Source organism: Leptodactylus fuscus, chromosome 5, assembly GCF_031893055.1.
Source record: "Leptodactylus fuscus isolate aLepFus1 chromosome 5, aLepFus1.hap2, whole genome shotgun sequence".
NCBI classification, from domain to species: Eukaryota; Metazoa; Chordata; class Amphibia; order Anura; family Leptodactylidae; genus Leptodactylus; species Leptodactylus fuscus.
Window position 1 is genome coordinate 76,666,186 of NC_134269.1, and position 23,834 is coordinate 76,690,019.

Here is a 23,834-nt window from a genome sequence, read left to right on the forward strand (position 1 = left end):
TGTGCAGTTTCACGAAGAACAGACAGATTTGTCCATATATTCCCATCTCTGCCATGTTTCCTCACCTTTCAGAAGTCTGTAGTTTCCCTACTTGGAAGTTCTTTGCTTAAAAGGTGTCTCAGTAGTTATAAGACACATGCTGTGTAAGAGCTAGGAACACAGGGCACACCAACCTCACACCAGGATGAGATCACCCCTGAGCACAGAAGAACAAAAATACAGTCCTATGAAAAAGTTTGGGCACCCCTATTAATCTTAATCATTTTTAGTTCTAAATATTTTGGTGTTTGCAACAGCCATTTCAGTTTGATATATCTAATAACTGATGGACACAGTAATATTTCAGGATTGAAATGAGGTTTATTGTACTAACAGAAAATGCGCAATATGCATTAAACCAAAATTTGACCGGTGCAAAAGTATGGGCACCCTTATCATTTTATTGATTTGAATACTCCTAACTACTTTTTACTGACTTACTGAAGCACAAAATTGGTTTTGTAACCTCAGTGAGCTTTGAACTTCATAGCCAGGTGTATCCAATCATGAGAAAAGGTATTTAGGGTGGCCAATTGCAAGTTGTTCTACTATTTGAATCTCCTCTGAAGAGTGGCATCATGGGCTACTCAAAACAACTCTCAAATGATCTGAAAACAAAGATTGTTCAACATAGTTGTTCAGCGGAAGGATACAAAAAGCTGTCTCAGAGATTTAACCTGTCAGTTTCCACTGTGAGGACCATATTAAGGAAATGGAAGACCACAGGGACAGTTCTTGTTAAGCCCAGAAGTGGCAGGCCAAGAAAAATATCAGAAAGGCAGAGAAGAAGAATGGGAGAACAGTCAAGGACAATCCACAGACCACCTCCAAAGAGCTGCAGCATCATCTTGCTGCAGATGGTGTCACTGTGCATCGGTCAACTATACAGCGCACTTTGCACAAATAGAAGCTGTATGGGAGAGTGATGAGAAAGAAGCCGTTTCTGCACGTACGCCACAAATAGAGTTGCCTGAGGTATGAAAAAGCACATTTGGACAAGGCAGCTTCATTTTGGAAACAAAAATTGAGTTGTTTGGTTATAAAAAAAGGCGTTATGCATGGCGTCCAAAAAGAAACAGCATTCCAAGAAAAACACATGCTACCCACTGTAAAATTTGGTGGAGGTTCCATCATGCTTTGGGGCTGTGTGGCCAATGCCGGCATCGGGAATCTTGTTAAAGTTGAGGGTCGCATGGATTCCACTCAGTATCAGCAGATTCTTGAGAATAATGTTCAAGAATCAGTGACGAAGTTGAAGTTATGCCGGGGATGGATATTTCAGCAAGACAATGATCCAAAACACCGCTCCAAATCCTCAGGCATTCATGCAGAGGAACAATTACAATGTTCTGGAATGGCCATCCCAGTCCCCAGACCTGAATATCATTGAACATCTGTGGGATGATTTGAAGCGGGCTGTCCATGCTCGGCGACCATCTAACTTAACTGAACTTGAATTGTTTGTCCAAAATACCTTTATCCAGGATCCAGGAACTGATTAAAAGCTACAGGAAGCGACTAGAGGCTGTTATCTTTGCAAAAGGAGGATGTACTAAATATTAATGTCACTTTTCTGTTGAGGTGCCCATACTTTTGCACCGGTCAAATTTTGGTTTAATGCATATTGCGCATTTTCTGTTAGTACAATAAACCTCATTTCAATCCTGAAATATTACTGTGTCCATCAGTTATTAGATATATCAAACTGAAATGGCTGTTGCAAATACCAAAATATTTAGAACTAAAAATGATTAAGATTAATAGGGGTGCCCAAACTTTTTCATAGGACTGTATGTAGGGAGTGAAAAAATCCCCATATATTACGACTAGACACACCATTCTGGCTGATCTACATGTAAGGCTCTGTTCACATCTGCACTGAAGCCTCCCGTAGGAGCTTCTGTAACTGATTCTGTCAATGGGGTTAGACAACATGACAGACTTCCTGAAAAAAATCCAATAGAATCTACAGTATTATAGTCCATCAAGTGCTGTTCTTGTCCATTATGATGCGAATCTCATACTAATGGTATTTTCATTCTTCAGCTTCTATATAAGAGAACAAGACCTAACACACATCTATAGCTGTCTAAGGTGAGAACGTGATATATTTTGGGATGGTAAGGCTTTATTGCTGCAACTAAAATCTATTATTGGTAGTTGTAGGCAACAAGCCCAAGTTTTCTCAAGATAGTTGAGATACATGAAGTCCCCTAAGTTTTAGTGAGCCCCCAGCCACAGCCAGGTATGTGTACTCCTACTCTTCCCATCTGACATTAGTCATATAGCGGTCCAAGCAGTCGGCGGCTGATTCCTTGACCCCATTCTGAGCCATTTTCCATAACAACAGCCTAGTTAGAGATGCCATTCATGTGCTCTCATCTTTTCCAAAGGAGATGGAATCCTTTGAAGTCTATAAAGAAATTAGGATAATAACAATGATCTCATTGTCAAAAGCCCTTTCCATTTCTAAAATTATACAAAATGATACTCTAATAGCCGCATTCATGTAAGACTGTATAAAAGGACACAGCTTTAATGATCTTTGTATGGCAATCTTCTCTAATAGTAATTCTCAGCTATAGCTGTCATCCTGTTTTGTCTGTGAAAGTTCTTAATTTGACAATACTAAAAAGTTTGTCAGGGAGACAAAATATCTTCATTTGGTTCCCCTCTTTTTTCTTCCCTGCCTAGTACTGAAGGCCAGTGGCCATCCTTCCTTGGCAACCTTCATGAGTTCAGTCATCAACTCTAGACTGATGGGTGATCTTCAAAGTTGCAGGGCCACATAGCAGTCACATGCTAAATACTGTACCTATAGTCGGGGCTGCTTTATCCATATGGCAAACGAAGCATCTGCACCAGGCCCTTTAGTAGTGGGGGCCCCTCTGCCGACCTGTATTGAGCTTTTGGGAGATATCTAAGTGATCCAGCTAGCAGGTAGTAATTTCAACTATATCTGCATCCTTAGGATGTATATAAAGTTGAATACAATAGGGGAACATGGGCTATAAAACTCCATTCAGGCTTCGGCTGATGATGTATGTGGAAGAGCTTACAGGCAGCTCCATGGGAATGGTGTTCGGTACGTATATATGTATATGTGTATGTAATATATTCATTGACTGGTCACTGAGGGGACGGGAGGGGCTTGTGTGAGAGTTACTTAAGGAAACACTATATTGTATGGACCAGTTGAGGAGACATTAAATTATTTTGGGGTGCTACTTATGAAACCTTTGAATGGGGCTCACTAATCTGGTAAAGCAGCCCTGTCAATAGTTATTAAGGGATCCAGTTCACTCCATTATGATTATTTCACATAACAATAATTTAGAAACAGATCTCCCTTTTAATAAAGTGAAAGCCCACCAATGTTTTAGCAATACATCAAAGTTAGTCACCACTTATGCATTGCATAGGATAAAAACTGGGCAAACTACTCAGCAAAAAAATGACCTGCTACAGGTTCAAAACCTGCAGTACAAGACTTGGCACAGCTTTTATTCAGCAGAGTGTGAATGAGATTTTTTTTAAAACCCTTCCATAATATGCAGCTAGCCCCCTGCAATTACACAACATGTGCCCCCACCCATATACCAGCAGCAGCTAATCTGTAAGGTGTCTATATTTATAGTGCTATTGGAAGAAGACATCTTCCAGTATATCCTGACAGCCAGTGGAAAGCCACTGGTTGGAGACCAAAGTCCTACAGGATGCCACATACCTTATTCTTATCAGACTTGATTGAAACAGCATTACAATGTTAACAATGCAGATACACATTTATCTTGGAAAACAGGCATCTTTCCCTGGTTGTATGAATTTACTTATATTGATTTAATCCAGATCTATTGTCATTGTAATAGCAGGCCATGCATATAATATGACCTTCCATTACTGCCCTGGAACATATGTGTTTCCTGCAGTTATTGATTTGCTGAGCAATTTCTGGAAATAAATCACATATGGTATCTGCATTATTGATGGCTATGTGAGTGGCCATGTTAAATGTCGTAATAGTAGTAGTGGTTGTACCTCCTGCTGGCTTGCGGCATTAGTCCTCCTATCAAAATATCTACATACAGCTTGGTTATGTCTTACATATAGCACAGGGCAACAGGAATATCATATGGAACTAGTAGATTCATTCAGCCAGCTCAAGTCCCAAAGAAGGAAAGGCCCCAGTCATGTTCAGTCATTCTAGTTCACCTTTCTGTGTTAGAAATGGGGGGACCTGGAGTGGTAAGTGGGTGAGCGCCAACACTCCATCAAAAACTAAAAGTGTAATTCTATGTTAAATAACATTCCACTTTTCAGCAAAACAGGTCATGTTGTAACTAGAGATGAGCGAGTACTGTTCGGATCAGCCGATCCGAACAGCACGCTCCATAGAAATGAATGGATGCACCTGGTACTTCCGCTTTGACGGCGGCCGGCCGCTTAACCCATCGCGTGCCGGCTACATCCATTCATTTCTATACAAGTGTGCTGTTCGGATCGGCTGATCTGAACAGTACTTGCTCATCTCTAGTTGTAACTAATTTTTCTGGATTTCTTTCTGTTTTTTCTTTTAATAAATCCCTTGATATATACAGTTGCAGTAGCATGGTATTCTCAATGTTTTGTATTGTCAGAGATAGGGAAAATTACTTCATGCATAGGAAAGTATATACACGTAGGTGTGATTGAATAAGAAATTTTGATCAGGCAATGTAGTAGAATTTGGTGGGTTTATATCTTGGCTATCATTCTTTCACCACTAATGGGGTTTTCCGACCCCCAGACATTTTCCTTAAAGATGATTTATGCCCAACATAAGTAATCAGTTTTTGATCACTGGGGGTCTGACACCTAGACTCCCAACTCATCAGATCTGGAACAAAACTTCTGGGTAAAAATCAGAATAAATGATGACCGGACTCCTAAGAGAGACAGTATGAGTCCATCTTTCCACCACCCATACACAGTGATTGACATCTATAGGTGTACACAAACCGATACAGGACAAACTGTCAATCACTGTGGGGGTTGTGTAAGGGGGTTATCAGGACTCTTACCGTTCCTCCTTGGAGTCCTGTCAGGCTTTATGCTTCTTGTTATCCAGAAAACTACCTCCAAATCATATATACCTCAGCTTTTCCTCCTCTATCATATACTGTTCTCAATGTCTGCTCATGTCCCACATCATTATCATTTTATAATGACCAATCCAACACAATTTCTGTTTATACAATACAAATTACTGTATGTTACATTTCTGTTCTAAAGCAAATCTTACACAACATTCATTTTCACTATTGTAGCAGCTCAGTGTTATCTTCAGACAGTCATCTTTTTAGATTTCAATCAACCAGCGTTACATAATAGAGAATAATTACCCAGGAGGGAATCCCAAATACTCTACTAGAAATAACAGGTAGCGAGGAATCACTGCAGTGACAGCTTGTGAACACGAGCATGAGGAAGAGTTCAGGGCTGAGAAATCACTGGCTCATGCTGCAGCCACCCTCATCTTGCCGCATGGGGCTTTCAGCACCATGACCAGTGCATGCACACAGATATGCAGAATATATACATATATATATATATACAGTGAATATATATATTTTTTTTTTATTTAAGACCGGCATGGCAACCTTAGCATTGCTTATCCTTATGCAAAAGGAATGTGCAGTTGCTGACTGAAGGGGCAGATATGGTATTTCGGTAAGAAACCATCATATCATTGCCCTGCATGTAGTGGAAATCCTGTAGTACAGTATATGACATCATTGCTATAGTACAGATACGGAAGTCATGCCTTAGTCATTCAGTGCAGCCTGATGGAGAGCACCACACACACCCAGTTCCCATTATACACAATACAGAGCCGCTCTCTGCTCCGGTGCCATCCTATACAGTACCCATGCACAGTTACTGGGCAGCAGATACTGCCACTAGCAGGCTGATACCTCTGTATACAGACCCATGCATTACTTCTCAGTTATTATTACTATGCTGCACTATGCCCATCCAGCTGTCATCCCTATTACACAGGTGCTGCAGACAAGACAAGGCAAGAGAATTTTACCAAGCCCCTTGGGGTGAATGAACATTACTGCTAGTAACCTATATTACATGCACATGAACAGCACGATGTATACAAAGAAGCATCGCTCAGCTTACCCTGCAGGCGCCCTGCTATCCCTTTCAGTGAGTGATGTCCAGCAAGGGTACCGCTTCTATCCTCCGGCCAATAGGTGGCAACATTCTAGTAGCAAATACAAAGGATTGAATAATAAGCTTATGCAGCCGCCATCTTTACTTAGGTATACATGCAACAAAGTAACGCCTATTGTATTCAGCTACACTATTACGGTTTATCACGCATTAGTGCTGATAAGGTAGTAAGTGAAGGAAACGACTAGTTAGGTAAATAAAGGGCTTTATCACGTTTATAGTGAAAGTGGTACCACGTTTCCAGTAATAAATATGGCCACCATTGCCTGGAGATGAGTGACGTCACATCGGAGGTAATGAGGAGGACGTCAGTCAGAAGTCAGCTTTACTAGATGAGAGCATCATGGGAAATGTAGTTTTTAGCAGATTAAGCGCCCTGTAAGGGTTTCTTGGGATTCCACTGCAGTTATGCCCTAATATTGGGATAGTTGTCAGCCTGATGGAGAGAACCAGACACACACCCAGCTCCCTGCAAGCTGGCTGGCTGCATAAACTAGCTGGATATTGAGCGGCCGTGCTTGTATGGGAATCCCTTCCCCCTTCCCCTCTGCTGGGTTACCAATCACTGGATGACTCTGGGAGGGGGCGGGGAAGTCCTCTTGTGTCTACAAGACTAGGAACAAGGAGCAGCCAGCCGGCATCAGCAGCTCAATGAGATGCTGCATCAAATTAAAAAAAAAAAAAAAAAAGTAAGGGAAAGGGTAAGCAAACTGCCTGCCCCCGACCCCCCTCAAGTTGAGCAGGGCACCAGTACTAGGGGGCTCCTTTTCCATTTACAACAGTGTACAGATTCCCAAGAGCCGCTGGCTAGCTTCCCCCTCCTCTGTTTTCTGCTTCTAAATGGGGAAAACACTTAGACGATAGTTTATGTTGTTCAGCCTAAGCTTGTCCTCAGGAGAGGAAGGATTTTTGCACATGTGGTAGGGAGAGGCCAAACACTTTTTGTAATTGGCTTTGCAGAACTTGCGAAGTCACCGATAGTAGCAAGTTTACAAAAGCTGTAGCACAGCCTGCTAGTTCCCTGATGTGTCAGGGCTCGTTCACATCTGCGCCCGGTCTCCGTACTTGAGGTTTCCGTTTCCTGCCTAAAACAGAGGCAGGAGACGGAAACCTGCAGGAGGCTTTCTCACCCATTCATTTGAATGGGTGAGAAAGCTGTCCGGCCGTGCGCGGCAGTGAGCGTTTTGCGCTCTCCGCCGCGAAACCGGGTTTTATAATCCGGACACAGAGTCGGACATGCAGTACTCTGTGTCCGGATAAAAAAATCCGGTTTCGCGGCGGAGAGCCTAAAACGCTCACCGCCGCGCACGGCCGGACCCGGTCTATGGTTTCTGTCTTCTGGCATGCAGAAGACGGAAACCATAGAACGGAGACCAGAACGCAGGTGTGAACCTAGCGTCACATGTTTTTTGCTATTGTGTAGCTCAACCCCTCTCCCTCAGTTAACGTGTATCAGGATGTGTATCAGCAGGTTGCTGTACTGGACAGGCAGGGAGTTTCTAGGCAAATATACATGTACATCACGCTCTAAAAGATAGTTCACACAGGGCAAGAGGGGGAGGATTTTGGTGCAGAATCCACGTCATAATCCACCCCCTCACAATGGTGGTCTATGTAGTTGCTAGCAGAAAAAAGAAACAAGCTGCCCTTTCTTCAGGGCGGAAGCCCCAAATTAAGTTAGAGGCCCTTAAACTGAGCTACCAGCAGAGATTGAGGCCCTTTAGGTGACTTCAGTCTTTTACCGGCAGAGTTTTAGGCCCTTTAACTTAGTTCAGCCTTTCTCCAGCAGTGTTTTTTGCCCTTTGGGTGAGTTGAGCCTTGCACCAGCAGAGTGTTATCCCCTTTAAAATTGTTAGCCCCTAAAACGGTGGTTCCAGAACCATCACTCTTAGGGCACCTTCACACGGAGTTTACGCTCAGCTCATTCAGACACGTATACACAAGCGCTTCAAAACACATCCCATTCACTTCAATGGGAGCGCATGTAAAGCCGGCTTTACACATCCCATTCACTTCAATGGGAGCGCATGTAAAACCGGCTTTACACGCACTCCCATTGAAGTGAATGGGATGTGTTTTGAAGTCCTGGGGGTAACTTTTATTTAGAGGACCACAAAGGTGGAGAATTGGCTGCAACCACTACTAGCGGTAATGGTCCTCTAATATCGGACTCTATATTACCTCTACGGGGTTCTGATCAGGTGTTAATAGTCCAAACAACATGCTCCAGTACTTTAGATGTAGATCAGAAACCACTTTTCCTTCCGACACCAGATTTAACCAAGCTTCATCTTCATCATCCTCATCCTGCTGAGATGGAGCCACTAAAGGAAACCTTGCCTTCCAAGGCATGTCCTGGAGCTGTGACTGAGCCAAATCTAAACACAGAGTCCTTTGGAACTGAACAAAATTCACCAGCAGTATTTTTGGCCCTTGAGGTTAGTTGAGCCTTGCATCAGCAGTGTTTTTGGCCCTTGAGGTTAGTTGAGTCTTGCAGCAGCAGTGTTTTTGGCCCTTGAGGTTAGTTGAGTCTTGCAGCAGCAGTGTTTTTGGCCCTTGGAGTGAGTAAAGTCTTGCACCAGCAGTGTTTTTGGCCCTTGGAGTGAGTAGAGCCTTCCACCAACAGTGTTTTTGGCCCTTGAGGTGAGTTGAGCCTTTAAACAGCAGTGTTTTTTGACCTTCAGGTGAGTTGAGCTATGCAACAGCAGTGTTTTCTTTTTTGGGCCCTTGGGTTCACTAGAGCCATGCAGCAGCTGTGTTTTATTTTTTGGCTCTTGGGGTGACTAGAGCCTTGTAGCAGCAGTGTTTTATTTTTTGGCCCTTGGGTTGACTAGAGCCATGCAGCAGCAGTGTTTTATTTTTTGGCCCTTGGGGTGATCCCTAAAAAAATTGCATTGCATGCCCTTGGGGGGTATCCATGAAAAATTAATTACATTTTTTTTAAAAAAATGTAAGTTTTTTAAGAATTACATTAGGGTGAAGGGGCTGGGGTTGGAGGAGGATGATGAGTGAATTGGGTGCTGGCAGCCCCTCTCCAGTACCTGGACTGGATACCCAGCTGGATATCCACGTCCCCTGCTGCTACTGACGAGGGGCACTACTGGCAGCCCCTCTCCAGTACCTGGACTGTGGACTGGATATCCACGCCCACGTACCCTGCTGCATGATTGGCAGGTTCACTGTGTGTTTCTCACACTGAGAACAATATCTCCCTATCACTCTAAAATGAAAATGAGACGAAGATGGCCGACACTATTCTTATGAATCATAGGTCACATGTTTTTGGCAGCCAATGGGTTTGTCCAATTTTTTGTCAGTGCCTACTTTGTCGTAGTTCCTGTCCCACCTCCCCTGCACAGTTAATGGTGCAAAAAATGCGGCAATACCAATTCGATCGAACGCCATTCGCTCATCTCTAACAGTAACCTCTATTACAAAATTGTCTGACCACTATATAAGCAATACTACCTCCGATGCCGCCCCTGTTACCTCTTATGTCACCCCCTCTACCTCATAGATTGTAAGCTCTTGCAAGCAGGGCCTTCAGTCCCATTGTGTGAAATGACTATTTCTTTGTAATGTATCTTTTGGTCTGTATTTGAACCCTACAAATTGTACAGTGCTGCGGAATATGTTGGCGCTATATAAATAATTTTTTTAAAATTATTATTATCAGCCATCATGGCTGCCAGCCCACCAAAACCTCATGAGAAGGAGGTAAGGCCAACATGGTACAGTAGCAAGTACATGGTCTACATCACATACACGGTAGCAAGTTTACAGAGAAGCTACAGCTGAAACATCTATCATCAAAGGGAAATCCAGCAATGATCCAAGTCACTGCTTTTACTTGTCAGATGTGTTGTAGTAAATATGCCTTTCACCAGCTTACAATGGTCCAGCACTATAGCATCACTCCAGTACCAACATCAACATTAGTTTTCCCTTCTTCCTTGAGACCAGGTCAAATCAAACTTTAAGGGCATGAGGACGTCTTCTATGTTCCTTCTCTGTATTATGGCAGCCTGACCTTTTGTTTTTGCAGGATGACTTGTACTTTATGCTGACGACATTGTAAGTAAATATAACAAGGTGTTTAGCTTTTTTTACCCCTTGGTGACTACCAATATACCTTTTCATGGCGGTCACTAAGGGGCTATATTCCAATACTTCTGCAATTTTCCAGCGAATGTATCAGAACCTATCAAAGGTCTTCTCTGCCAGGTGAAGCTGGTACTTGGCCGTGTTCTTAAAGTCGGATACCTGCTCTCAAAGCCCGGGATCGGAAAAGTTACAGTCCTGAGTATTTCATTCTTTAGATGCCGCTGTGCAACATTTAAGGGGACTCTTTTTATTAAGAATTGCCACCACACAAAAGCCTAATACAGTGCCTGTCAGTTTTATACTGACAACATGATACGTTACACTCATATATTTTGTAAATGGTCAAAAGATCACAAGTGCAGAGGGGCCTGCAAATACATTCACAGCAGTGCTAAATACTCACTGTTCCCTTGTACTGCCTTTGCTTGCCTTTGTTTTACTTGCTGCTCCTTGTATCACTGTTATTTACTAGAGATGAGCAAGTACTGTTCAGATCAGCCGATCCGAACAGCACGCTCCATAGAAATGAATGGATGCACCTGGTACTTCCGCTTTGACGGTGGCTGGCCGCTTAACCCCCCACGTTCCGGCTACGTCCATTCATTTCTATGCGAGGGTGCTGTTTGGATCAGCTGATCCGAACAGTACTCGCTCATCTCTATTATTTACAGGCAATGAATATGTGGACAAACATTTCCCATGTTTTATCTGTGTGTTTGCTGCTCATGGGGGGGGGATTGCAAACAAAACATCACAGCATCATGTGACCTCAGATGTGGGAGTGATTTATTACCTGTGATTTCATTAGAGGGGAGAGTGGAGAAGATAGGTGAACACAGAGAGTGAGTGCAGGCAGATGAATCATGGGAAATGTAGTCTGTCCACAGATTCACTGAATGTAAATATCAGTGATACAAGGAGCAACAAGTAAAATAAAGTTAAAACAAAGGGTGCACAAGGGAACAGTGAGGATTTAGTATAGCTGTGTATGTATTTCCAGATAATATTTTGAAGCTGGATAACCCCTTTAAGTCCCTAGGGGGACCAATAAAATTGTGTAAAAACAAAACAATACAATTTATTAAAAGTTTAAAAGTTACAATTTAAATAAACATTATTTTCCCCAATCAAAATATTTTTTAAATTAAAAAATATACATATTGGGTATTGCTGCATCTGTAAAGTCCTGAGCTATACAACTGTTTCAATATTTATCCTACAAAGGAAATGCTGTAAAAAAAAAGTCAATATTTTTTGTTTTTGTTGGTCCACCACAATAAAATTGTTATAAAAAACTATCAAAATATCATATGGTCCCCAAAACAGTGCAAATAGATATCTGAGATCTTTTTGCAAAAAAAGACCGGACCGCCTATAGACTATATACGTCCAGATAGTGGTTGCCTTGTTCTAACAGGACGTACCGGTACGTCCAATCAGAACACAGCTATTGCACAAGATCGTGCAGCTGCTTTCACTGGGAGCCGGAGCTCCCAGAGAGAAAACAGGGAAGGTTTATTCCCATCCCTGCCTTCTCGATCGCTGTGTATACAGCGCTCAATGAGCGCTGTATACACGGCTATGGGCGCCATCATGATGGGGCCACCCTCTGACCCGGCGGTCACGTGATCCGCCAGAAGCAGCGTCTTGCAAGAGCTTTTGGATCCTACAGGACCCAGATCAGCTCTGTATACCGTGTATAGCAGCGTGCAGGAGGCTGTATTCCTCCTGCAACTGGGGCTAAATGTACCAGCCCCAGTTATAGGAGAAACCAGCCTCCAGTACAAAAAAAAAAAAGTGATCAGATGTCCCCAAAGGTCTCTTATGACCTTATGGGGACACCATCTGAAAACAATATTAAAAAATTAATTAAAAAGTTTTTTTTTTTTAAAAAAAAAAAAAAAATGAAATAATTAAAAAATAAGTAAAATAATGCGCCAATAAAATGACATTATTAAAGGTTATAGCCCCACCCCCAAGGACACCATATAAAATAAAAGTTACAATAATGGAAAGGAAAAACCATTTTATAAAGTTTTTCAGTTGTACTTTGTGTTATTAAATAAAAAAAAAAAATTTAAAAAGTGAAAACCAGACACAATTTCCCTTCTATTGTGTTTATATTTTCCCGGATATAAAAAAAATTAAAACACATTTGAAAATAAAAACAACTTAAAAATAAAGCCCTATGTGTCCCCGAAAAAAAGACGCAAAAATTAGTTGAATGAGACGTCTGAGAAAAATGTTACAGCCCTCTAAACAGCACATACAAAATAAACCTAAAATGTGTCTGGTCCTGGAACACAAATTGGCCAGGTACTGAAGTGTTTAACAGAAAAATGGTCTTCAAAAGGGATTATGCAAAAAAATAATAATAAATATATATATATATATATATATATATATATATATATATATATACATATACAGTGTTGGCCAAAAGTATTGGCACCCGTGCAATTCTGTCAGATAATACTTATTTTCTTCCAGAAAATGACTGCAAGCACAAAGTCTTTGGTATTATTATCTTCATTTAATTTGTCTTCAATGGAAAACCACAAAAAGAATTGTCAAAAAGCCAATTTGGATATAATTCCACAGCAAACATAAAAAAGGGGGTGGGCAAAAGTAATGGCACTGTTTGAAAAATCATGTGATGCTTCTCTAATTTGTGTAATTAACAGCACCTGTTACTTACCTGAGGCATCTAACAGGTGGTGGCAATATCTAAATCACACTTTCAGCCAGTTGAAATGGATTAAAGTTGACTCAACCTCTGTCCTGTGTTCTTGTGTGTACCACATTGAGCATGGAGAAAAGAAAGAAGACCGAAGAACTGTCTGAGGACTTGAGAAGCAAAATTGTGAGGAAGCTTGAGCAATCTCAAGGCTACAAGTCCATCTCCAAAGACCTGAATGTTCCTGTGTCTACTGTGCGCAGTGTCATCAAGAAGTTTAAAGCCCATGGCACTGTGGCTAACCTCCCTAGATGTGGACGGAAAAGAAAAATTGACGAGAGATTTCAACGCAAGATTGTGCAGATGGTGGATAAAGAACCTTGGCTAACATCCAAACAAGCAAATATAGAAAAAAGTTTTTGGAGCTCACCATGTATGTGATAGAACTCTTCGGGGTGCACGAGACTTCTCCCTCGGACTCTGAGGGCTTCAACATAAGCAGGAAGAAATAGAAAAAAGCTCCGCAACTCTCCGAGGTTTTCTTTTCATAAAAAATTAGTTTTTATTCCATATTAAAGTAAAAAAGAGGACATACAAAAGAAAAGAAAAACAAGAGATAAAAAAACACCAACGCGTTTCAGAAACTACTGTTCCTTAGTCATGCCATGACTAAGGAACAGTAGTTTCTGAAACGGGTTGGCGTTTTTTTATCTCTTGTTTTTCTTTTCTTTTGTATGTCCTCTTTTTTACTTTAATATGGAACTAATTTTTTATGAAAAGAAAACCTCGGAGAGTTTCGGAGCTTTTTTCTATTTCTTTCTGCTTAACATCCAAACAAGTTCAAGCTGCCCTGCAGTCCAAGGGTACAACAGTGTCAACCCGTACTATCCGTCGGCATCTGAATGAAAAGGGACTGTATGGTAGGATACCCAGGAAGACCCCACTTCTTACCCAGAGACATAAAAAAAAAAACAGGCTGGAGTTTGCCAAAACTTACCTGAGAAAGCAAAAAAACGTTTTGGAAGAATGTTCTCTGGTCAGATGAGACAAAAGTAGAGCTTTTTGGGAAAAGGCATCAACATAGAGTTTACAGGAAATAAAAGAGGCCTTCAAAGAAAAGAACACGGTCCCTACAGTCAGACATGGCGGAGGTTCCCTGATGTTTTGGGGTTGCTTTGCTGCCTCTGGCACTGGACTGCTTGACCGTGTGCATGGCATTATGAAGTCTGAAGACTACCAACAAATTTTGCAGCATAATGTAGGGCCAAATGTGAGAAAGCTGGGTCTCCCTCAGAGGTCATGGGTCTTCCAGCAGGACAATGACCCAAAACACACTTCAAAAAGCACTAGAAAATGGTTTGAGAGAAAGCACTGGAGACTTCTAAAGTGGCCATCAATGAGTCCAGACCTGAATCCCATAGAACACCTGTGGAGAGATCTCTTGATGGCAGTTTGGAGAAGGCCCTCTTCAAATCTCAGGGACCTGGAGCAGTTTGCCAAAGAAGAATGGTCTAAAATTCCAGCAGAGCATTGTAAGAAACTCATTGATGGTTACCAGAAGCAGTTGTTTTAATCTAAAGGTTGTGCTACAAGTATTAGGCTGAGGGTGCCAATACTTTTGTAAAATGATCAATGATTTGACTTTTTTTTAAATTCTCTTTTGTGTTTTGTCATTGCAAGCAAAATAAATGAAGATATGAATACCAAAGAGTTTGTGCTTGCAATCATTTTCTGGAAGAAAATGAGTGTTATCTGACAGAATTGCAGGGGTGCCAATACTTTTGGCTGACACTGTATGGAGTCTGGAAGGCTGATCGGTGAGGATCTCCATTATCGTTGTGTGACATTATCAGTAGCTATTACAGGAGTTGTGCCTCCCACCCCTGCCTGTGCAGAGTCCATGTACTGATATCATACATGAAGCTATGGTGCCTGTATGAGTGACACAGACTTACCCTCTTGGCTTGAAGTGGAGAGCAGATCACAGCAATCTGATGCACAATGTCGCTATGCAGTGGCGCTTAAGACCAGCCTGTATGACACAGAATTTTTTTAATGGGAACCTCTACAACTTTAGGATTTTCCTTTAAGACAACATTTTTGATAAATGTATTTACAAACGCTCACATTTTTGTTTTGTCTCTTGAAATGTTGGCCAGGAATGCGTACAATGTAATGTATTCCAAATGCCTGCATTTCCTCTTCAGATTATAGGGTTATTAAAGGTTTCGACTCTAGAAGAACGGTTTCCAGGCTGCACCCAATGTACATAGAAATTCTCTTGAAGTCACCATTCACAGCTGCACTGTGGTTACAAGGCTAGGACACCCCCACAGGAATTCCAGATACTATTTTTTGTGTATCAGGAGAACAGACAAAACAATAATTGTGATTTACTTCCAAGTGGGTGTAAATCTCCATCAATACAAATCTAGGGAAAAGTCTAAGCTTTCCTAACTATTAGAATATTCAGATTGTTACTGTGGTGTAAGATTTGAAGTAATTGTTCAATCATTTAACATAAAAAAATACATAATAGAATATGATAAATTAGTGAAGGAAGGCATGCTCACTTTACCAATCCCACTGCTCCTTTGCAATGCTTCCTGGTCCCGCACAGGTCTCCGTACTACCTGCTCCAGTGACTGTCCCATCCCAAACATGTGACTATAGCAACCAATCACTAGCTAGATTGGTGACTCACAGGACACCCCAAAATTACAGGGTTCAAATAAGAGAAAACCTGTCACCTAGACATATGCTATCACAAATAAGGACTTTAAAGGGGTGGTCTGGGATTATAAAAAAAAATGCATAATGTCATAAGGAGATGGCTATAAAATAAATATGCATTTATACTTCCCCGAATCTTGCCCTCCATTCCTGTGCTAGCCTGACCACCAATTCCATGGAACTGTTTGTATACAGAGTGGCTGCAGCAGTTATATGACTCTTCTGTAAGAACCATATTTGGCTACAATGGTCCCCTTGACATGACGTCACCGCTACAGCCACACTGTATACAAACACAGCATCTGAACTTACAGCTGGCAGGAACACAGGAATGGAGGGGAGGATACAGGTAAGTATACAAATATTTTGTTTATAGCCAGCCCCCTGCTCCTGACTGCATTGAAATTTTTAATCCTGGACAAACCCTTTAAACAAGATCTAAGATTTTCCAAGGCTAAAGATGAACAAACTAAAAAATGTACCTTGTTATGCTCATTCAGCTCAGGGGAGTGATGGTGTTCTGTGTCCTCCTTCTCATTCTATCCTTACTCCTATATCTAATAGTGTGTGAGGAGATGAGTGCTGGAGTCCAGGTATATCAGCCCCAGGTTTCTGATATATGTGTGGTCCAGGGCAGATCTGGAGTAGGCCTTAGCACAGGTGTAGATCCTTGGCTCATTACTGGGCCAGAAAAGGCTGCAGAGCCTGCAGTTCATGGCCATTCCATGAGGTGAAAGGACGTGTCTTGTTCTGTCCTGTAACCCTGAGTCCAGTATGACGATATTGCTCCTGCTTTGTCCGTGTGGCTGGAAGTAAGCCACATGTATAGTTAGGGTATCAGTTCTGTTTAGTTAGTGGCTCAGACAAGCAGGTCTTTATTTTGTTTTTGCCTGAAGTTAAGGCTGTATTTTATTTTGTTTATTTTATGCCTGAAGTCAAGGTTTATTTATTTCCCTGTTTTTTTTCCTAAATAGACCAGTTTGTTGCATGTTTTGTGTCCCTGTCTTGACTGTTTCGGTCCACACCACTGCTTCTACCAAGCTAACTTCCCCACAAGTGATACACATGGAAACATTTTTCATATCTTGGTGAACCTCTGCCAGTTGCGTACATGGGATATTCTCGAAGCCAGAACTCAGATACAAACCCAGGAACATTTAGTGTTCTCATAAGAAGTGTCAGATCTGTAATTTCATCACAAAGTTAAATAAAAACGTGCTTGGAGAGAACTTTTCACTTTTTCTTACTCTCCCTCACAGTGTCTTAGCACTGACTCCAGCCACCCCTCAGTTTCAGCCTGTGGTCTGTTAGCAATATTTCTGCTACCACTTCTTTTCCCTTACTTACAATTCAATTGGATGCCGGGATTAAACTGAAGGCCCATCTTTCAGAGAGGAGAGAAGAAGCAGCAGCCCCACTTCCTATCAATCCATCCCAACATGTCTGCTGCTAGAGATGGATTTCTCATGGATTTCATAGCTGGATGCATAGTCCAGGTGTTTAGTAAAAATCCAAACCAATAAAAGTTTATTAAAGCAAAATTGTCTACCTGATTGTTCACTGTGGACAATGGATATTACCAAAGTAAGTTGATATTTGTTAAGAAAAAGAATTTATAATACATAGACTTGTTTCCTAAATTTTAAGACTTTGACCATATCCAGAACAAAAACGTTTTTCTGTTTGACTTAGTTTGGTCTCCTTAGTGTCTGGAAATGTGGTGGCACTCCATGACTGTATATACATATGTGCATTAATGTTTGACTGTGTTTACACATGAGTACATAGCAGTGCTTCTCTAAGCTTCCGCTGTGTATTCCCACCGCGCTTACCACATTTCCCTTCACCAAAGCTTACACACCTCCCCAATTCTCATTCCCAGTACATTGTATTATTTTGTGCAATACACTATTATGTACAAAGTGGTTTGAGCTGTGGAATTGACACTTTTTTGAAACCTACTACTGTGCGTCCCACTCAAATCCTCCCATCTGTATGTTCTGAAAGCACATCTCTTATTGACTTTATGTATTTGTGGCCACAAGTTTTTCTACATGTGATAGACATATCCATGATGACAGAGAGAAATAATAGGGTCCTTGCTGTTTAAAGGCGTTGGCTGGTTTACAAAATCCATTTTCATTTACAATTTTTGGGCATAATAAATGTGGAGTCTCTTACTCAGGACAGGAGTGGAGAGTAGATGCAAAGTGCGTTTACCACAATGGATAATGCAGCCAGCCTTATCAGTAGAAACTGTGTTACGCTAGGTTCACACTAGCGTTCAGCATTACGTTCTTTGGGTTCACTTGGGGAACTGAAGAACGGAAACCTTAAACCTAATCTTAAAAAATGCAGAAACTACAATGGGGTCCAACGGGTTTTCACACAAAAAATGCAGAGGGAGAACTCTTCGCATTTTTCAAGCAGAATGTTCAACAGAACCCCCCCCCCCAAAGGAGACCGGGTACTAGTGTAAACCCAGCCTTACATATATGGAACCTGAATTCAATGGGAACCTCATTTCATTGAGAGTCACTAGCAGGGTTTTTTCAGCTAGCATAAAAAAAAAGCAACATGGCCTATCTTCAGGCAGATTCCGCCTGGAAAAAACCATTGAAGTCAATGGGAGGCGGAAAAAACGCGACACTTTTTTTGGCGTGGTTTTTTGATGCATTCTTTTTTAAAGATAAGTATCCAAGTCCATAGACTGTGCTTGAGCAAACAAAAAAACATGACGAAAAACGCGTCAAAAAACGTATCATGTAAAAAACTTCTCCAAAAAAAATCGTTTCCCAATTCCTGAAGCAGATTTTTTCAGCTCGCAAAAAACTCTGTGTGAACATACCCTAAGAAGCCATGTGATTTGCTAATGGTTAGGTGACCCTTTAAAGGGATTCTACCACTAAACTACCTTTTTTTCTAATGAACACGTCGGAATAGCCTTAAAAAAGGCTATTCGTCTCCTACCTTTAGACGTGGTCTCCGCCGCGCCGTTCCGTAGAAATACCAGTTTTAACCGGTATGCAAATGAGCTCTCCGCAGCAATAAGGGCGGGCCCCAGCGCTGAAACACCGATGAGCGTGTCCCCATTGCTGCAGCTACTCCGCCTCTTCTGGCTTCTCTTGCTCTTGTAGTTCTATACAGGAGCATAAAGAGGCCACCCCAAAATGGCCGCCGGCCAGCTCCTGTATTGAACTGCAAGAGTGGCTACCCCAAAATGGGCGCCGGCCGGCTCCTGTATTGAACTGCAAGAGCGGGGGTGGCCTCTCTATGCTCCTGTATAGAACCACAAGAGCAAGAGAAGCCAGAAGAGGTGGAGTTGCTGCAGAAGAAGGAGGCGGCGCAGGAAAGAGCTCTCGGGCAGCAATGGGGATGCGCTCATCGGCCTTTCAGCGCTGTGGCCCGCCCTCATTGCTGCGGAGAGCTCATTTGCATACCGGTTGAAACCGGTATTTCTACGGAACGGCGCGGTGGAGACCACGTCTAAAGGTAGGAGACGAATAGCCTTTCTTAAGGCTTTTCCGACGTGGTAATTAGAAAAAAAAGTAGTTTAATGGTAGAATCCCTTTAAACAAGATTTAAGATTGTCTCTTTAATATTCAATAGTGCTAAATGTTTATAGATTCATAGCAAATTTCATATCATACATATAAATGTGTTTACTATGAGCAAAGCTGAAAGTCCACCCTAGTCATTCATGCTATCACTCAGCCAATTACTAGCCTCAGTGGTTAAAGGGGCTCTATCATTTGGAAATCTTGATTTGAGATAGTGATATGCCGGCATAGCCTTTTAAAGGCTATTCAGGTGCTGCTAGAAGATTTTGAAAAGACACCATTTTTTTTACATATCTGTAAAACCGACTGGGGTGTCTAGGGCCCACAAGTGGAATTGTTGCTCACCGTGTCACTCTCAGTGCCAAAACCCGCTATACCGCCCCCCGTATGAACTAGCCCTTACATTACCTGTAGCCACGCTGCCCTGGAAGAGCTGATCTGCAGAGGTCCTAGCTGTTGTATCATCACAGATGTAGTATTGATGGCCTATCCTAAAGACAGGCCATCGATATTAGAAAGATGGATAAATTCTTGAGGGTAAGTTCACACAGGGTTTTTTTTGGATCAGAACCTGAGGCGGAGGTCACCTCAAGTTCCAATCCAAAAACCGGGGAGTCACGACTGAAAGCCGGTGCACTGCACCGGTATCCAGCCACGCTCTCTGCTCCGGATTAGGCCCAAATGAATGAGCCTAGTCCGGAGGAGGGAGTGTCTTCAGGCCGAATCGCGAGGCACAAGCCAGCTCCCGGAAAAAGCTGCTGAGCAGCTCCCATTGATTTCAATGGGAGCCGTCTTTTTGGTCAGGATTTTGAGGAGGATACGGCCTCAAAATCCTGACCAAAAAACCCCGAGTGAACTTACCCTTAAAGATTTGTCCAGGAGCTATCCATGTGCTGGACGGGAGGTGGAAAATAAAAAAAAAAAAAAAAAAAGCACATTCACCTGTCCCCGTTGCTACGTTGTCTGCCGCCAGTGTCCATTTAGTCTCGGCGCCTCCTTGCTGAGAGTCCTGCACCTCATGTGATTGCTGAGACCAATTAGACACAGGGTTTCCAGAAATAAGGCAATGAGATTGAACAGACACAGGTGGGGACAATGGGGTGCTGGGACAAAAGCTCAATGAAAGACACTGTGGAAAAAATACATTGTGATTCAACGCAATTTTTTTCCACAATGTTTTTTAGCTGCGTCTTGCTGTTGGATAAGGCCTAACACAGCGTCCCGCAGCAAAAAAGCACTGCAGGAAAATCCCTGGCGGCAACTCATCAGTTTTCCCCCCAGTACTTTTTGCAGAAATTACACAGAGCTTTCCTCTGAGGACTTTCTGCTTCCTTTATACCTATAGGGACACTATAGGTGATTCTGTAGGTATAAGTGACATGCTGCGATTTCCAAAACCACAACAGTTTTAGAAATTGCAGTATGTCCACTGTGTGTATTTTTCTGCAATGTGGGGATGGGACTGCACACACTATATACCTACACACTGATAGATGTACACTCATATATACTCACACATATATATATAATAACATATATACATTTATATAAATTCACTCACACATACAGATATTGTATACATACCTGTATACAATCATACAGTACTCACACAGTATACAAGTCACATACTTTAGCCCGTAAGTACTATCATGGTGTCTATCATAATGATAGGTGTATGGTAGTTCTGTATGATAGACACCATGATAGTACTTAAGGGTTAAACAAATATAAACATATACATATTATTACATTTACCAAAAAAAAGAAAAAAAAAAAAGAATATACTTACATTTATGAAGAATGAAGTGCAGCACGGCCATAGACTGCTCCTGTCCCCACACTGTACGATGTGAGGGATAAGCGATGACTCACTGCTGGGAGGGGGAGGGGGGAATTCCGGGCTGCACAGAGAGATGATAGCGATAGGGGAAGCTGCAGCTGCTGCACAGGGTGTCCTCAGTCCCTATGTATACTTTCCCTGTATTAATAGGGAAAGTATACCACGGGCAGGAGGCCCCTATGTAAGTGTCGGGGCCCTGGGAAACTGTCGGCAGCCGACCATCTTTAATCATTACAGCACTGCCGGCAGCCTGGGGCCCCGAGCTTACAGATCGGGTCCCGGACCACTATAAGTCCTCATTTTCTCAATGCAAATGCATTGGCCAGGGGCCCGTACTGGCCCCTGACATCCCAATCGGGCCCCTGGTCAATGCATCTGCATTGAGAAAACGAGGACTGATAGTGAAGGCTCGGGGCGGGCGGGCCAGTCCGACCCTGGATATGCAAATGAACCTCTCCATGCACCCTGGGCGTTCGTAAAGTCATCGTGCACCCCCCCACACGTCTTACCTTGATAACGCCCCCCTCCTTTGCTTGTGCTCCAAGATGCCCTCCTCCTCCGTTGCTGTAACTGCCTCCTTTGTCTGTAGTCTCAATCCTGCGCTTTGAAATCTTGGTCATGCACAGTAACGCTCCCTTCTGAGCGCTACTGCACATGCCCGAGCCCCATTTTCTTGTGGACAATGGAAGAAAGAGGACAAGAAAATGGGAGCATTACTGCGCATGCCCGAGATTTAAAAGCGCAGGATCGAGACTACAGACAAAAGAAGCGGTTACAGCAACGGAGGAGGACGGCATCTTGGAGCACTAGCAAAGATGAGGGCGTTACCAAGGTATGAAGCTGATGGGGGGGGGGTGCACGATGGCTTGAGGAACGCCCAGGGTGCACAGAGAGGTTCATTTGCATATTGGTTTTTCGGTCTTTTCATAATCTACTAGCAGCGCCTGAATAGCTTTTGTTGTACATTGGTTGTACATTTGTTGTACAATGGTTGTACATTGATTGTAACAAAATATAGTGGCAAATTCTCTTTAAATGACTATATTGCAAAACTACCCTCTAGATGTCTCTTGTTTTTTGGTAAGGGTAAACAGAGGCTGCCTCAGTTTCCGGACCAAAAAACCCCGTGTGAACCCAGCCTTAGCCAAAAATGTGATCGTTGTCTTCATGTTTTAGAACTGAAACACCATCTGCTTTCAGTTTACCTTTGATGGCCTCCAATGAAATTCTTCAGTCCTTGAGACACAGCCCTGTTTCAGGGTTTTCTTGTTTTGTTTTTTTGGTAGCTTTGCTTCCTCATACTCACATTTTAGTCACTGCCCAACCAAATTGAATTGCAATTTCAGCATAGGAAAAAACAAATTCACATCATATAACAATACTGATTCTTTTCATAGATGTCCAAGCAGCACTTTTCTTTAATGTCATTACTCCAATTATTAGTTACAATTTCTGCCATTGCATGTCTTTGATATTTTTTCAGTTTTTCCTCCACACTTTCAAAAAGTCAGTTTTTTTAAAAAAAAATTCTTTTCATGTGGTGGGGTTTAGATAAATTAGAACTATTTTTATGGCGATGGTGCCACGTGGTGTAAACAATGCAGTTTGGCCACAGCGGAAACAGTGTGGAAAAAACACGGCATTATACAGTCTCTGCAAAGAGGATGGGATTCTAGCAAAAAAATATGCACAGCGATCATACTTCAATTTCCAGCTATTATACAAGCATAGAGTCGTACGTTATATAGTGGCTGTCCTTGGTATTACAGCTCAGTCCCATTCAAGTAGCTACAAACAGGGCATGTAGCAGATAAACAGACATCACATTACTTGTGATGTAGCAGTGGTGCCAGGGATCCCGATCTGTGCCCCAGGTGAAGAGCTATCAGTGCCGGTACCGTAGCTCTTCACCGTCAGAAGGGCGTTCGTGACAGTCTGTCAGGAACGACGTCCTTCTCCACAGCAGCGCCTATCGCACTGTACGGTGTGAGCGGGGAGGAACGCCCCCTCTCCTCCTGATAATATTTGTCTATGGACGAGCACTGTGAGAAGAGGGAGGGGGCGTTCCTCCCCGCTCACACTGTACAGCGCGATAGGCGCTGCTGTGGAGAAGGACGTTGTTCCTGACTGACTGTCAGGATGTAAGAGGTGCAGGTGACTGGCAACAAACTCACTCAGACAACGGAATAAAACAGGAACGGCTTTACTTGTTATGATTCTTGAACACAGCAACAGGCTCTTGAACTATTGCAACAGGTAAATCATATACAGGAGGGACATAGTCTCTATAAGAACTTGGGTATGTAAAGGAGGGGTATAGTTACAGCTTTAGTGGCACTGTGTCACTTGTTACAGTCTCTCAATGGGCTTTGCTTACTGATCCTGCTGGAGGGCACTGGATTCCTCTGGGGCTCATGCTCTGACTCTCCAAGGTAGTACCTTTCTCCTTATTACAGTGGGGAAGCTGGCTGCACACTTCTGTGTCTTTTCTGCACTTCTATCACATGTGCTCTGCACTACAGTTACTTGCATTGCTCTGTGTTGCTCTCCTTCTTCAGTGTTTGCTTCAGCACTGCTGTGCTTCACTGGGCTGTTCTGTTTGGCTCTGGTCACTGTATGACAGCACTCTTGCTTTCTGTTGGCAGACACTGCTTCTGCT

The 23,834-nt window shown here is 42.5% G+C and overlaps 1 protein-coding gene across 1 annotated transcript in view; it reads right to left on the bottom strand.

Moving 5' to 3' along the window:
* Positions 1-6,259, bottom strand: part of LOC142203025 (tropomodulin-2-like) — a 56,247-nt gene extending 49,988 nt beyond the window's left edge. Inside the window, exon 1 of the mRNA XM_075273447.1 lies at positions 6,208-6,259. The gene's annotated coding sequence lies outside the window, so the exon portion shown is untranslated. The remainder of the gene's footprint in view (positions 1-6,207) is intronic.
* Positions 6,260-23,834: the final 17,575 nt, after the last annotated feature.